The sequence below is a fragment of the Canis aureus genome, chromosome 21 (assembly GCF_053574225.1).
Source record: "Canis aureus isolate CA01 chromosome 21, VMU_Caureus_v.1.0, whole genome shotgun sequence".
Taxonomy (NCBI): Eukaryota; Metazoa; Chordata; class Mammalia; order Carnivora; family Canidae; genus Canis; species Canis aureus.
This window is the reverse complement of record NC_135631.1, coordinates 41,960,344-41,973,431: the sequence shown is the minus strand read 5'-3', so window position 1 is coordinate 41,973,431 and position 13,088 is coordinate 41,960,344. Positions and strand designations below refer to the sequence as shown.

The 13,088-nt window shown below is 38.5% G+C and overlaps 1 long non-coding RNA gene across 8 annotated transcripts in view; it reads right to left on the bottom strand.

Annotated features, from left to right (window-relative positions):
- Positions 1-13,088, bottom strand: part of LOC144292960 (uncharacterized) — a 147,753-nt gene that overhangs the window by 34,316 nt on the left and 100,349 nt on the right. The window lies entirely within an intron of this gene.

Genomic DNA, 13,088 nt, shown 5'->3' with positions numbered 1-13,088 from the left:
TAAGAAAGTTTAGCAGGAAAAAAAAATATGTCGCAGAGATTGTATGCATGAAGCCTAATTTATTTACTATCTGACCCTTTACAGAAAAGTCAGCTAACCCTGTCCTATAAGCAACTCCACCTTTTGTCTAGAGGTTTCTCTCTATTCTATGTGGTCTAGGTGTCAATCACTGTGCACTAGTATAGCAGTGAGATGCAACTCAAGCAGGAGATAATAAACTGGAGTCTTTCCTGAAGTTAATATGCAGATATGAGAAGAAAAGTCTTTCTACTAGAGTGCTTAGCTGTGGGTGTCAGGTGGCTGGTGGCCACTGCTTTTGGCCACAGTAAGGAAGCCTGTTAACAATGAGAGGGGAAAGGAGGCTCAGACTGTGAACGAGGTTGGAGTAATTAATGAAATTTCTGAATCAATTGGAGGCAGCTGCACCCCTGGACTTTGCAGTTAAATCCTACAATTTTATTCCAATAAATTCAGTTTTTTGCTTGAGCTCATGTAAGGTGGATTCTGATACTGCAATCCCCCCCAAAAAAACAGACTAATACAGTTGTACCCATGAAAATACATGTGAGTGGCCATTTAAAGGATTTTTCTCAAATTATTCCCTGCTAAGTCTATTTTTTTCTTTTTAACTGTAAGAGGATTACAGTTACAGTATAGAAAGATCACTTTCTATAATAAAAGAAATAAAAGCTTAACAAGGGATATAAGAAAAATTACTTTATGAACAAGAGAATACTGTAGAGCCAAGATTTTATACATTAGTGTAAAGTGTTTAAATATACACTAAATAAGTGCATCTTATGTTTATAACTAAAATTAACAAAAATAATTGAGTGAGAACAAATAATATCACATTTTGATGGCCCAGTGCTAGCAGAGTTTAAATTAAAAAATATAAAAAAATATATATAAATGGATTGGTTTGTGTAATGGAGCCTATCAGAACCACCTATATAAAGCTTTTATAAAAAGTAGATTTTGAAAGGTTGCACCTGATAAATAGAAAAGCTTAATATGGATACCTTAATATTTTATATTTTGCTTTTTAAACAATAAAGGTTTTTATATCATAAAGGTTCAAAAGTCTTATTTCTGTCATCTCTAATACACTCATACCACCACCAGATGATTTTGCCAATGCAACATCACAATTTTTCTGTTGATTACACCTATGGCAGTAAGGATCTAGGTAAATTTTGTAAATCTTCTATACCAAGGTCAGATCCCAAACAAAAATTAACAATAATTAGGATACCAGAGAGGCACAGAGAAAAACATTTAAGATTCATTACAGTGTTTAATAATACTATCAGAGCAAAGTCTCTTTATCTTGAATAAGAGAGCAGACAAAAAGCTGATCCTGATAAATAATTTAAGAAGGGCTCTAATTAGCTCCTGATGTGATTCTCTGGATATTAAAATCATTCGTGTGTAAGCATGGCAGATGGCAAGCCCCTCAGGCTCCTGAAATCAACCTCCTTTTTCTCTCATCTTTAGAGGGGCTGAAAAGGACCACTAAATGCTCTCTTAGATACTAGAGCAGGACAACAAGAGGCCCAGAATAACTACAACTCACCATGCAAGGCCTAAGGATGAAACAGAAGGTTCAGTGATTCTTTGGAAAGGACCCATCAGTACTGTTCAGTGGCAGCCTCTAGACCAAATGTGTGAGGGAGAGCCCATTTCAGTTCTATTGATAACTACACTGTAATTTGTCCACACAGAGTTCTGCTTAATCCCAGAAGAGATATATGTGAGAAAGAGGGCAGGCCAGGAAGAATTAAATATCTATCATTTTCTTTTCTTATAATCCATTACAAAATAATTCTTTTCTATACTTTTTTCCTTAAAATTTCTGAAATCAAAAGAACCTAGTTCTTGGTTTGGATGAGGGAGGGGATCAAAATGATGCCTACATCTCCTATATTTTGCTTAATTTCTTCCAAAACAATAAATGTACTTCTCCCTGATTTGATCTTCTAAGTGTTTCCTAGGCAGCTCTAGAGGCTAGCTAACAATCAGAACTTGGGGCACAGATTGGAAAACAATTATTTGAATAATGCTTCTGGCTTTCCCACAGATCCTGTCCCCAAACACTTCCTATAAGTTCAGGGTGACTTGTAGCAAGTTTGTTATTCACTTCCTATCTTAATCCAGTCTAGAAAGAGGACCTCCCACCCAAGCCCTTAATAATAGTAGCAGCTGTAATAGGCAACAAACCAATCTGACAAACATTATCACATGTGATTTCTAAGCAATCCTATGAGGGAAAGCAAGTACTATGGACTTTTTATAGATTTACAGATAAGATTCATTAAAGTGAAAGTAGAAATGGAAAGAGCAAGCCCTTGAAATTCCGGTCTTTTTGCTATAACCTAATTCGAGGATGTGGATTCCGATGTTCGAAGAGGTTCTATCACTTGCCCAAATTATCTCAACTAATTTGTTACAGACCCTGAAGCTGATAGACCAGATAACTACTGGAACCAGAGAAACCAGCCTCTCAAGTGTTAATAGGAGTCTAAAACTGAGTAGCTAGTTTTGCTTCCGAGGCCTTCCCATGAAAGATGAAATAGCTTTGCTCTGTCATGCTCTAAAGAGCTCACTGGTAATAGAATGGGAAAATGGACTTTAACTTGACAAAAGAAAAATATATCTAATACTTACAGTCATCAATTATATGCCTCAGACATAGAGATGGTCACCTTAGAGATGGTCTAAAAATGTAAGCCATTCAAGGAGACTCAAGCCATGTATGGACTCAGAAAAAGATCTCTTGTCTCTTCTAATCCCCAAATTTCTGAGTCCCTGGAAAAGTGGAGGAGGAAGGAAAGAGCCTGTGAAAGCAGAAGTGATGATTCAGTGATGATGATGATGGCTGCATTTTTACTCTGGACAGTGAACTAGAGAATAAAGAACAGATTTTTCTTTATTTTCCAAGATGCAGGTAGGAAGAATGGAGGGCAATGGAGTAAGAACACAACTGGAATTGGAGACACAAAAGAATGGGGGGAACAAGTAAGTAGAGAGAAGAAAAAGAGGAACATATTGTTTCCTGAGAACTAGTTGAAGGGACACTACATCTTAAACCTGGTAACTCTAATAAACTCAACTCTAAGTACTCCATAAAAATAAGATAAAGGTATCATCTAACTGAAAATAATTCAAAAATCTGTATTTATTCCATTTCTTTACCTCTTCCATGTATGTATGTATGTATGTATGTATGTATATATATATATATTTAATCAAGCATTGCAACTGGTGTTATGGGCTGGTTGAACTCTGTCCTCCAAAAAAGACATGTTGAAGCCCTACTCCCATTACCTTAAAATATGACCTTCTTTGGAAGCCAGGTCTTTACAGAGGTAGCCAAGTTAAAGTAAAATCATTAGAGTGGACTCTAATCCAATATGACTTTATTTATGTCATTTTTTTTTAAAGGGGCAAAGCGAATGTAGACACGAAGACAGGCACACAGGGAAAATGCTACATAATGTTGAAGGCAGAGATCTGGGTGACACGTCTACAAGCCAAGGCCAAAGATTGCTAGCAAACTACCAGAAGCTAGGAGAGAGTCAGGGGACAGATTTTCCTTCAAAGCCCTCAGGAGGAACCAATGCTGTCACCTAGACTCCACAACTATAGAACAGCAAATGTCTATTGTTTAAGCCAGCCAGTTGGTAGTACTTTGTTACAGTAGGCCTAGCAAACTAATACAACTGGCTATTCTGAGTTTCACTTTCCCAGATACACACCTTCTAATAAAGGTCTGGAGTGCTGTGCTATTGTGAAGCTCAAAATCAAATCAGAACAGAAAATAATCAAAAAGGTCACTAAGCACAACTCTCAGTTTACAGACAAGAAAATTGTAGGTCAGAAAGAATTAAGAGTTTGCCCAAGTTCTCACAGTTGCAGAACCATAACTAAAACCCAGGCATCCTGACTTCTAGGTCACAGCTCTTTCAACCAAGACGTGATAGAACCAAAACTGCAAAGACAGCTCTTGAATGACTCCATCCTGACTGCATGCATCATAAGTGTGATACTTAAGTGTGATACTAAGTGTGATACTTAGACTGGAGTTGCATGGACTGCAGTGGCATGACAATGGCAAGGGGAGGATTTTATTCCCTAGGGAATCTAACCAAGAGCTGCATCAGGAAGGCCATAGGTGGAAAGAAGAGATGCACCTGCTATCTGCAGACACACTGTGTTGCTGGTCCTTCCCCACCTCCCTCCTCTGGAACCCTGCCTAGATGGTCAGATGATGGAACTGAGAGAGGTGGGAAGGATTCCACATTAGCTCAAATGTCAAGAAAAAAACCAGTAACTACAACATATATTTGCTAGGATCTTATGGAATTCAGCTAAGAATAAACTTTCTGATGCCCAAGTAAATGTTAAAGGATAGAGGCATTTTTTATCTCCTCTACCTCTATATGAAAAGATAGTACTGAACTACTTATCCCCAGCCTTACAGATTGGAGAACAGAGGCCTGGAGTTTTTAAATGGCTTATCCTCCCAAGTCAGCAGGCATTTGGGTTAGTTTCTTCTCCAAAAGTCCTCAAAAAGTACAAGAGGAGGGGCTCCTGGGTGGCTTAGTCAGTTAAGTGTCTGACTCTTGGTTTCAGCTCAAGCCATGATCTTAGGATCACAGGATTACACCACACATCAGGCTCTGTGCTCAGTAAGGAGTCTGCTTGAGATTCTCTCCCTCTCACTCTGCCCCTTCCCCCTCTCATGTATCTCTCTGTCTGTCTGTCTCTCTCTCTCAAATAAATAAATCTTGAAAAACACACACAACACACACACAAGAGAGAAAAATAAACTCACAAAGGGCATTGGGTTAAGCAGACCCTTGATTTCTGTCTCACCCCGTAAACACTGAGTGCCCAATAACTACACAGTTAAAGGGGTAGCAGTTAAGTAAAATCCTGGTGAATAGGGCATGGTTTTGGTTTTGACTACCAATTCAGAGTGAAGGAGAAGAGGAGAGGGACTTCCTTCTCCTACTGTCTCCCTGAGACTGAGTTTCTCTGGTTTGGTTTTTCAGCAGGAGGAATGAAGCAGGAGACAGTTAAAGTGGCCCAGAGCTCCGTGGAGTTGATGATCACCTGTACGATAGGGCACCAGTCCTTGGTTCAGATGCTCAAACATGGGACCATGGAAAGAAAGGAGGCAGTTTGAACACTAAGAGTTTGAAATACAGTTCACCTGTCTGTTTTCTCCAGAGCTACTGAGCTACCATCCTTCTTACGCTTTCTCAAACCTTACTCCTACCCCAACAATAATCGGATAGAATTTTGCTGAAATGATCAGATTCTCACCCTACCTTTTTAATATATTTTTTAAAGATTTTTAAGTTTACTTTAGAGGAGGGGAGGGGCAGAGGGGAGAGAGAATCTCAAGCAGATTCCAAACTGAGCAGAGCCCAATGTGGGGCTCAATCTCATAACCCTGAGATCATGACCTGAGCTGAAACCAAGAGTCAGACAACCAATTGTGCCACCCAGGAGCTCCACACCTTGCTTTTTTTAAAAAACCACTGTTTTCAGCTTGGTGCAGACAGGACAGTGAAGGTGTGGTCTGTTTTCTTTCAAGGTATAGAATCAGAGTTTTCTCTACTCGTGGCCTGACCACCTGCCCAGTCACTTTGTACATTTCTGGGCTTCAAAGAGGACTACATGGATCCAAAAGTAAATAACTATCCTTGCAATGCCTTTTAGATACTTTATATATTTTATATATAGACACACTATGGACTGAATTTTATATATAGACACACTATGGACTGAATGTTTGTACACCCAAAAATTCATATGTTAAAGCCCAACTCACTGTGTAATATGATGGTATTTGGAGATGAGGCTTTGGGGTGCTAATTAGGGTTAGATGAGATTATGATGGTGGGACCTTCAGATGGGATTAATTCCCTTTTATGTAAAGGAGACAAGGAGAGCTATCTCCACCACGTGAAGACACAGTGAGAAGGAGGATGTCTATAAGCCAGGAAGAGGGTTTTTACCAGAACTTAACCATGTTGCCACCCTGATCTTAGACCTTCAGCCTCCAGAATTGTGAGAAAAAAATACTTGTTGTTTAAACCAAGGCTATGGTATTTGTTACAGCAGCCCAAGATCACTCATTTATATATGTTGTTTTTTTTTTTTCCAGAGGGCGGGGTTTGCCCAACCTTCCATTCTCCAACCTTGACATGCTTTACAAAGAGTTGCCCATCTCCTCCTTATCCACAAAATTACTGAGAGAGGACCTATAATGGGACAAAGTCCCCTGTCTCTCTAAACCATAATACCCTCTTAGCCTATTGGACCACACAATGTCCCCTCCTGAGGAATCTGGAATTTAAACTGATATGTTGAGCCCCAATCAGGCTGTGCTCATATATGGAGGAGATACAACACAGGAGTTGTTGGCAATGGTCATTTTCTGCCAAGCATATTGGGAAGTAGAGAAAACTGCTCTTCAGCCAAATCGATGGATAAACAGTGAGGGAACCCTTAAATTTCCATGGGGCTTTAATTCCTGGTTCCATAACGTCTCTAAGAGCCAGCTGCCCCTTCACCTCATGTTCCTTGAAAATCCTTTAGCTTGAGCTAGCCCACATAGTCTTCTGTTCTTACTGCCAAAATTAAGAAACCATCCATGAAACCACTGGTTGGGAAATGGCTAAGAACAGAACACCATGGGACTCCCCTGAGCGCACCTCCCAGAAAGCCTTGTAAATTTACCTAATTGTATCTTTCAAGCCATATTTTATGGCCTTGCCCATGAGGCTAAAATTTGAGTTTCTAGGGTGACTTGATGACACCCAGACACTCTGATCATCATCACTATTTTACTCTGAGCTGGTACATTGACTATAACCAAAGTCTTGCATTCATTCCAGCTGTTATGTTTTAAGGAGAGTAATAGGTCATACTCCCTTATCTGAAATTTTTTAGGACCAATGTTTTTGGAATTCAAAATTTTTCAGATTTTAAAAAGTGTGACCCATACATTATAAATTACACCCTAGCAGGGGCTGTCCATGAATCAAAACACATTAATATTCCTGTAGGAAAGAGCACAAGTATTTTTTAAAGTGAATTAAGTAAGATAGTAGTTTCCTATCAAGTTTTTCTGCCAAATAGGTTCTCACATCAGCTTAGGCCCTCAAGTGATTTAGTAAAACCCTTCATTTAAGGGGAGGGGTTCAAGATGGTGGAGAAGAAAGAATCTGAAGTCACCTCCTACATATAGACTCTATACCCATATAAGAGTAATACCTCCTAAGAAGAACTGAGGGCAGTTTGAACAGCTTCTGCACAATAAAGGATAGAGGGATCACACAGAAAACATTAGGAAAGACAGAGACGTAGTAATGACAGGAACCCAACTCCTAATGCTACCAACTGCAGGAGGGAGGATAGCACTGAGTGCCCCATGAACAGCTTTGCACAGATTTTCCCTGAGGTGCAGCAAAAACAAAAACAAAACAACAAAAACCAGACTACATGTGAAGAAAACTCATTTCCTAATCCTAGAGCATGGGCCATATGGTAACTTCCGGAAGTCTCTCTGGGGTCAGAGGTGGTGGCAAGCACCACTGTTTACATTCCCCCTCCATTTTGACAACACAGACCAGAGTAGGATCTGGGTGCTCTAGCTGGCCTGCCACCTCAATGAGCCCAGACCCTATCCTACACAACCTCCAACAATCCCTCAAGTCGGCTCCCATGTCCACATTTGCTGTAGCCCCAGCCATCCCACCAGAGTGCCCCCCTGTATGAAAAGCTCTATGCCCATTCCAGGCATCCTATTAGGGTAGCCCCTCTGCCCATTCCAGACACCCTACTAGGTTGCTCCAGCTGCCCCAGGAGCTCCTCGGACTATGTTGACTTCCACTCCAGCATTCCCACCAGGGCAGCCCCAGTGCACAGCACCTTGGGAACACCTGGCCTGTGCCCATTCCAGCTCAAGCCACCCCAAAGAGGTGGCCCCCGTGTAGTATCTCAGGACTCCTGTTCTGCACCATCAGCTCCAGCCAGTCAGCCAGCACTGACAGACACATGCAGTCTATATAAGGGATGTTCCTACATAAGGCCACTCCTTCACGACTGGGAGACATAAATTTTTTGCATAATTCAGTAAAAGAAACAGAGAAAGTCCAATGAAATAGGAGACCAAGGGTTATGCTCCAAATGAAAGAACAGATAAAACTTCAGAAAAAGAACAGAACAGAGATAAGCAATCAACCTGATAAAGAATTCAAAGTAATGGTCATAAAGATGCTCAGTAGACTTGAGAGAAGAGTGAATCTTCAGATTCAGAGTGAAGGGATAGAAAAACATATACTATATAAATGGATGCACACACACAGCCAGGTAGCAATATTTATATAGATAAAATAGACCTTAAAACAAAGACTGTAGCAAGAGACGAAGGCCAGTAATGATAAAGGGATCAATCTAACAAAAAGATCTGACAATTGTAAATATTTATGCACCCCACACTGGAGCATCTAATTACATAAAGCAAATACTAACAGACATAAAGGGAAAATCTGATAGTAATACAATAATAGTTGGGGACTTTAACACCTCACCTGTATCAATGGATAGATAATCCTGAAAGAAAATCAACAAGGAAAGAGTGGCTTTGACACCACAATAGACCAGATAGTTTTAACATCAATATACAAAACACTTCAACCAAAAACAGAATACACATTATTTACAAGTGCAAATGGAACATGCTCTAGGGCAGATCATATGTTAGGCCACAAAATAATTCTCAAAAACTTTTAGAGGACTAAAATCATATCAAGTACTTTCTGTCTACATCAGTATGAAACTAGAAATCAGTTTCTGTAATACATACATACTGTATTGTATGTATACATATTTACATGTAATACTGTAAATACATACATACATACATGCAAACTCATGGAAGCTAAACAACATACTACTAAGCAACTAATAGATCAATGAATACATCAAAAAGAAAAAAATAACTGGAGACAAATGAAAATGGAAATACAACAGTTCAAAACCTTTGGGAGGCAGCAAAAACAGTTTTAAGAAGAAAGTTAACTGCAATACAAGCCTACGTCAAGAAACAAAAATATGAAATAACAATCTCACCATACACCTAAAGGAACTAGAAAAAGAAAGACAAAGTCCAAAGTTAGAAGAAAGAAAATAATAAATAATAAAGATCAGGGCATAAATGAAACAGAGACTAAATAAAAAGAGACTAATAAAAAGAGAACAAAAAAGAAGAGAACAAAAAAATAGAAAAGATCAATGAAGCTAAGAGCTGGTTCTTTGAATAATAAACAACAATGATAAACACTTAGCCAGGCTCATAAAGAAAAAAAAACAAACAGAAAACTCAAAATTGGAATTGAAGAGAAGTTACAACCTACACCACAGAAATACAAAACATTATAAGAGATGGCTAGGAAAAATTATAGACCAACCAACTGGACAACCTAGAAGACACAGATAAATTATTAGACATATACAATCTTCTAAGACAGAATCAGGAAGAAATAGAAAATCTGAATAGACCAATAACTAGTAACAAAATTGAATCACTAATTTAAAAACTCCCAATACACAAAGTCCAGGACCAGATGGCTTCACTGGTGAGAGATATCTAATATTTAAATAAGAGTTAATATCTATCTTTCTCAAACTATTACAAAAAAATAGAAGAGAAAGGAAAGCTTCCAAATACATTTCACAAGGTCAATATTACCAATATTACCAAAACTAAAGACACTACAAAAAAAAAATTAGAGGTCAATATCCCTGATGAGCATAGATGCAAAAATCTCCAACAAAATATCAGAACCAAATCCATTACCAAATACATTAAAAGGATCATTCACTATGATCAAGTGTGATTTATTCCAGGGAGGCAAGGATGGTTCAATCTGAACAATCCACATATCATCATATCGAATCAACATGATACACTACATTAACAAAATGAAGGATAAAAATTATAATCATCTCAATAAATGCAGAAAATGCATTTGACAAAATTCAATATCCATGGTAAAAACTCAACAGAGTGTTAAAAAAAAAATGTTATCTCAACATAATAAAGACCATCTATGATAAGCCCATGACTAACATTAATTATACTCAATGGTAAAAGGCTGAAAGCTTTTTCTCTAAGATCAGGAACAAAACAAGATGTCCATTCTTGCCACTTTTATTCGACATAGTACTGTATAAGTCTTAGCCACAGCAATCAAATAAGAAACAAAAGGCATCCAAAATAAGGAAAAAGTAAACTGCCACTATTATCAGGTAACATATTTTACATGGAAAACCCTAAAGATTCTCCAAAATAATTATTAGAATAAATGCATTCCACAAGGTTGCAAGAAATGAAATTAGTGTACAGAAATCTATTGTTTCTATACACTTACAGCAAAGTTGCAGAAAGAGAAATTAAGAAAATAATCCCATTTACAATGCACCAAAAATAATAATATACCTAAGAATAAGTTTAACCAAGGAGGTGACACACCAGTAGGATAAAAATTATGACACTAATTCAAGAAATTGAAGAAGACAAAAATAAATGGGAAGATACTATCTTTTCCCTCATTGTATATTCTTGTTTCCTTTCTTATAGATTAACTGGCCATATAAGCATGAGTTTAATTCTGGACTCTCTGTTCCATTGATCTTATATGTCTGTTTTTGTATTACTGGCATACTTTTTTTATTACTATAGCTTTCTCCTATAGTTTGAAATCTGGGATTTTGCTACCTCCAGGTTTTTTTTTTTAAGATTTTTGTTTATTTATTCATGAGAGACACACACAGAGAGAGAGAGAGAGAGAGAGAGAGAGGCAGAGACACAGGCAGAGGGAGAAACAGGCTCCATGCAGGGAGCCCGATGTGGGACTCGATCCCAGGTCTCCAGGATCAAGCCCTGGGCTGAAGGCAGCACTAAACTGCTAAGCCACCTGGGCTGCCCCCAGGTTTTTAATTCTTTCTCAAGGTCGCTTTGGCTCTTTAGGATCTTTTGTGGTTATACACAATTTTTAGGAGTATTTGTTCTGTGAAGAATAGTATTGCTAATTTTGAGAGGGATTACATTGAATTTATAGATCACTGGGGTAATTTAACTATTAATTCTTTCAATTCACAAGAATGGTCAGAAATCACTATTAACCCCCATGTAACAGATAAATTAACAAATGACCAGAGTGAGTTAGTAGTTTACTCAGGGTGACCCAGACAATAATAGGCCAAATTGGAATTAAACCCAGGAAGCCCAGCTCCAAAGGTTACAGCCTTAACTACCACCCCATCTTGGCATTCCATTAATTATATTGTGTCTCCAATTTGACACTTGTAAGTATCGGGTTATTAGGTTGGTTCCAGATCTGGAAAACCACATAGAGAAAAATTAAGAGAACTATAGCCATTTAGCAAAGAGTAGAGAAAGCCAAAAAGGAAACATAATCATTGTATTCAGATACCTGCCTCCTTCCCAAATTCCTTGACTCTGTTTTTAATAAGTGGACATCAGGCTACCAAAGACACCAGGAGCAACTCCAAGGATAAAGAGTCTGAGATTCTGAGAAACAGGATCTGAGAGATGTGTGTAGGATAAGCAATCCTAGTCTTTGCTTAAGTAGAGCAGAGAACAGCTATGAATTAGAGGCTAGCTGCCAACAGCCTCAGATCTTTATCTTCTAGCTTACTCATTTATCAAGCACTCACAGGGTACCTATCCTGTGCACGCTGTCCTCAGTGCTAGGAAATGACAAAGAACAAACTGTTCCCACCTTCCTTTCTGATCTTATATCCTCTTTCCCTCTCCTGCAAAATCCACACTGGTCCTTCTATAACCACAAACCCTCCCAGATCTTTCCCCCATCAGGACCTTTGTACCTGCAGCACCCTATTCCTGGCATGATCTGTTTCCTCTTTTCAAATGATTCAGTTTATACATCATTTCTCCAGCAAGGGCATCCCTAACCACTCTATCTAAATAAACTTGAGTTGTTTGTTCCCACATCACCTTAATTTTCATCTTTGCATTTATTGGTTATCTAATATTTTTTCCAATTTTTAATTTCTCCCTCTATTGAATTTAGTTTAATGACATTTATCTTGTTTTTCACTTTAAATAGGCTCCACACCCAAATCAGAGCTTGAACTCATGACTCTGAGATTAAGAGTCACATGCTCTACCAACTGAGCCAGCCAGGCATCCCCAGATTTAGCTTAATGAAATCAGGAACTTCATTTGTTTTGCAGTCTTCTGTATTTGTGATGTTTTGAATAGTACCTAGCACATAGAAGTAGTCTATAAATATTTACTGAATATATTAACAAGCAAGAAATTATGCACATTTTGGGGGGATGTGTTAGCTTTGTTAATTTTGAAAGCCTGTGGTTGCTAGAGAAAATACAATGTGAGTTATGTGGATGACATGGCTAAGTATACAAGGACATCCAAACTTATCTTCTTTAATATCAGGACTCCTGCTGGAGTTTACTTCCTCTGGCCTCCTTTACAACAAGGATCTGGTCAATGTGCATAGGTGGAAAAGTGAGATGTGCCATTTCTAAGTCATGCCCTTGAAAGAAAGGTAGATGCCACCACTGGCCCTCCCCCTGCCCACCCCTTCCCACTACCAAATGATGTCAGGATCTAAAGCAACCACTTTGGATCCAATGATGGAAATTTTGTGTGTTAAGAATGACAAATCTGCGTTGCCAGTCTTAAGTAGCTTATCTCTGGAGCATTATATGGAAAAAAATAAGCTTCCATTTTATTTCAGTCACTGTGTTGGGGTGGGGGTAGGGGGTGTTTACTTAGTCACAACAGCTAGGCCAGTACTCTAATAACAAGTCTTAAGTCTTTTTCAGCAATTTAAAGGGTCCTCTCTACACCTGGTCTGCCTCTCTCAGGAATTACTGCTCAAATACTATCTCCACATATTTTTGTTTCTTAAAAATTTTATCCTCACCATCTTTCAAGTTAGGTTCTGTATCCCATAACACATTGTGTTTGCAACCTTCTTTCCACATGCAGAAAGGGA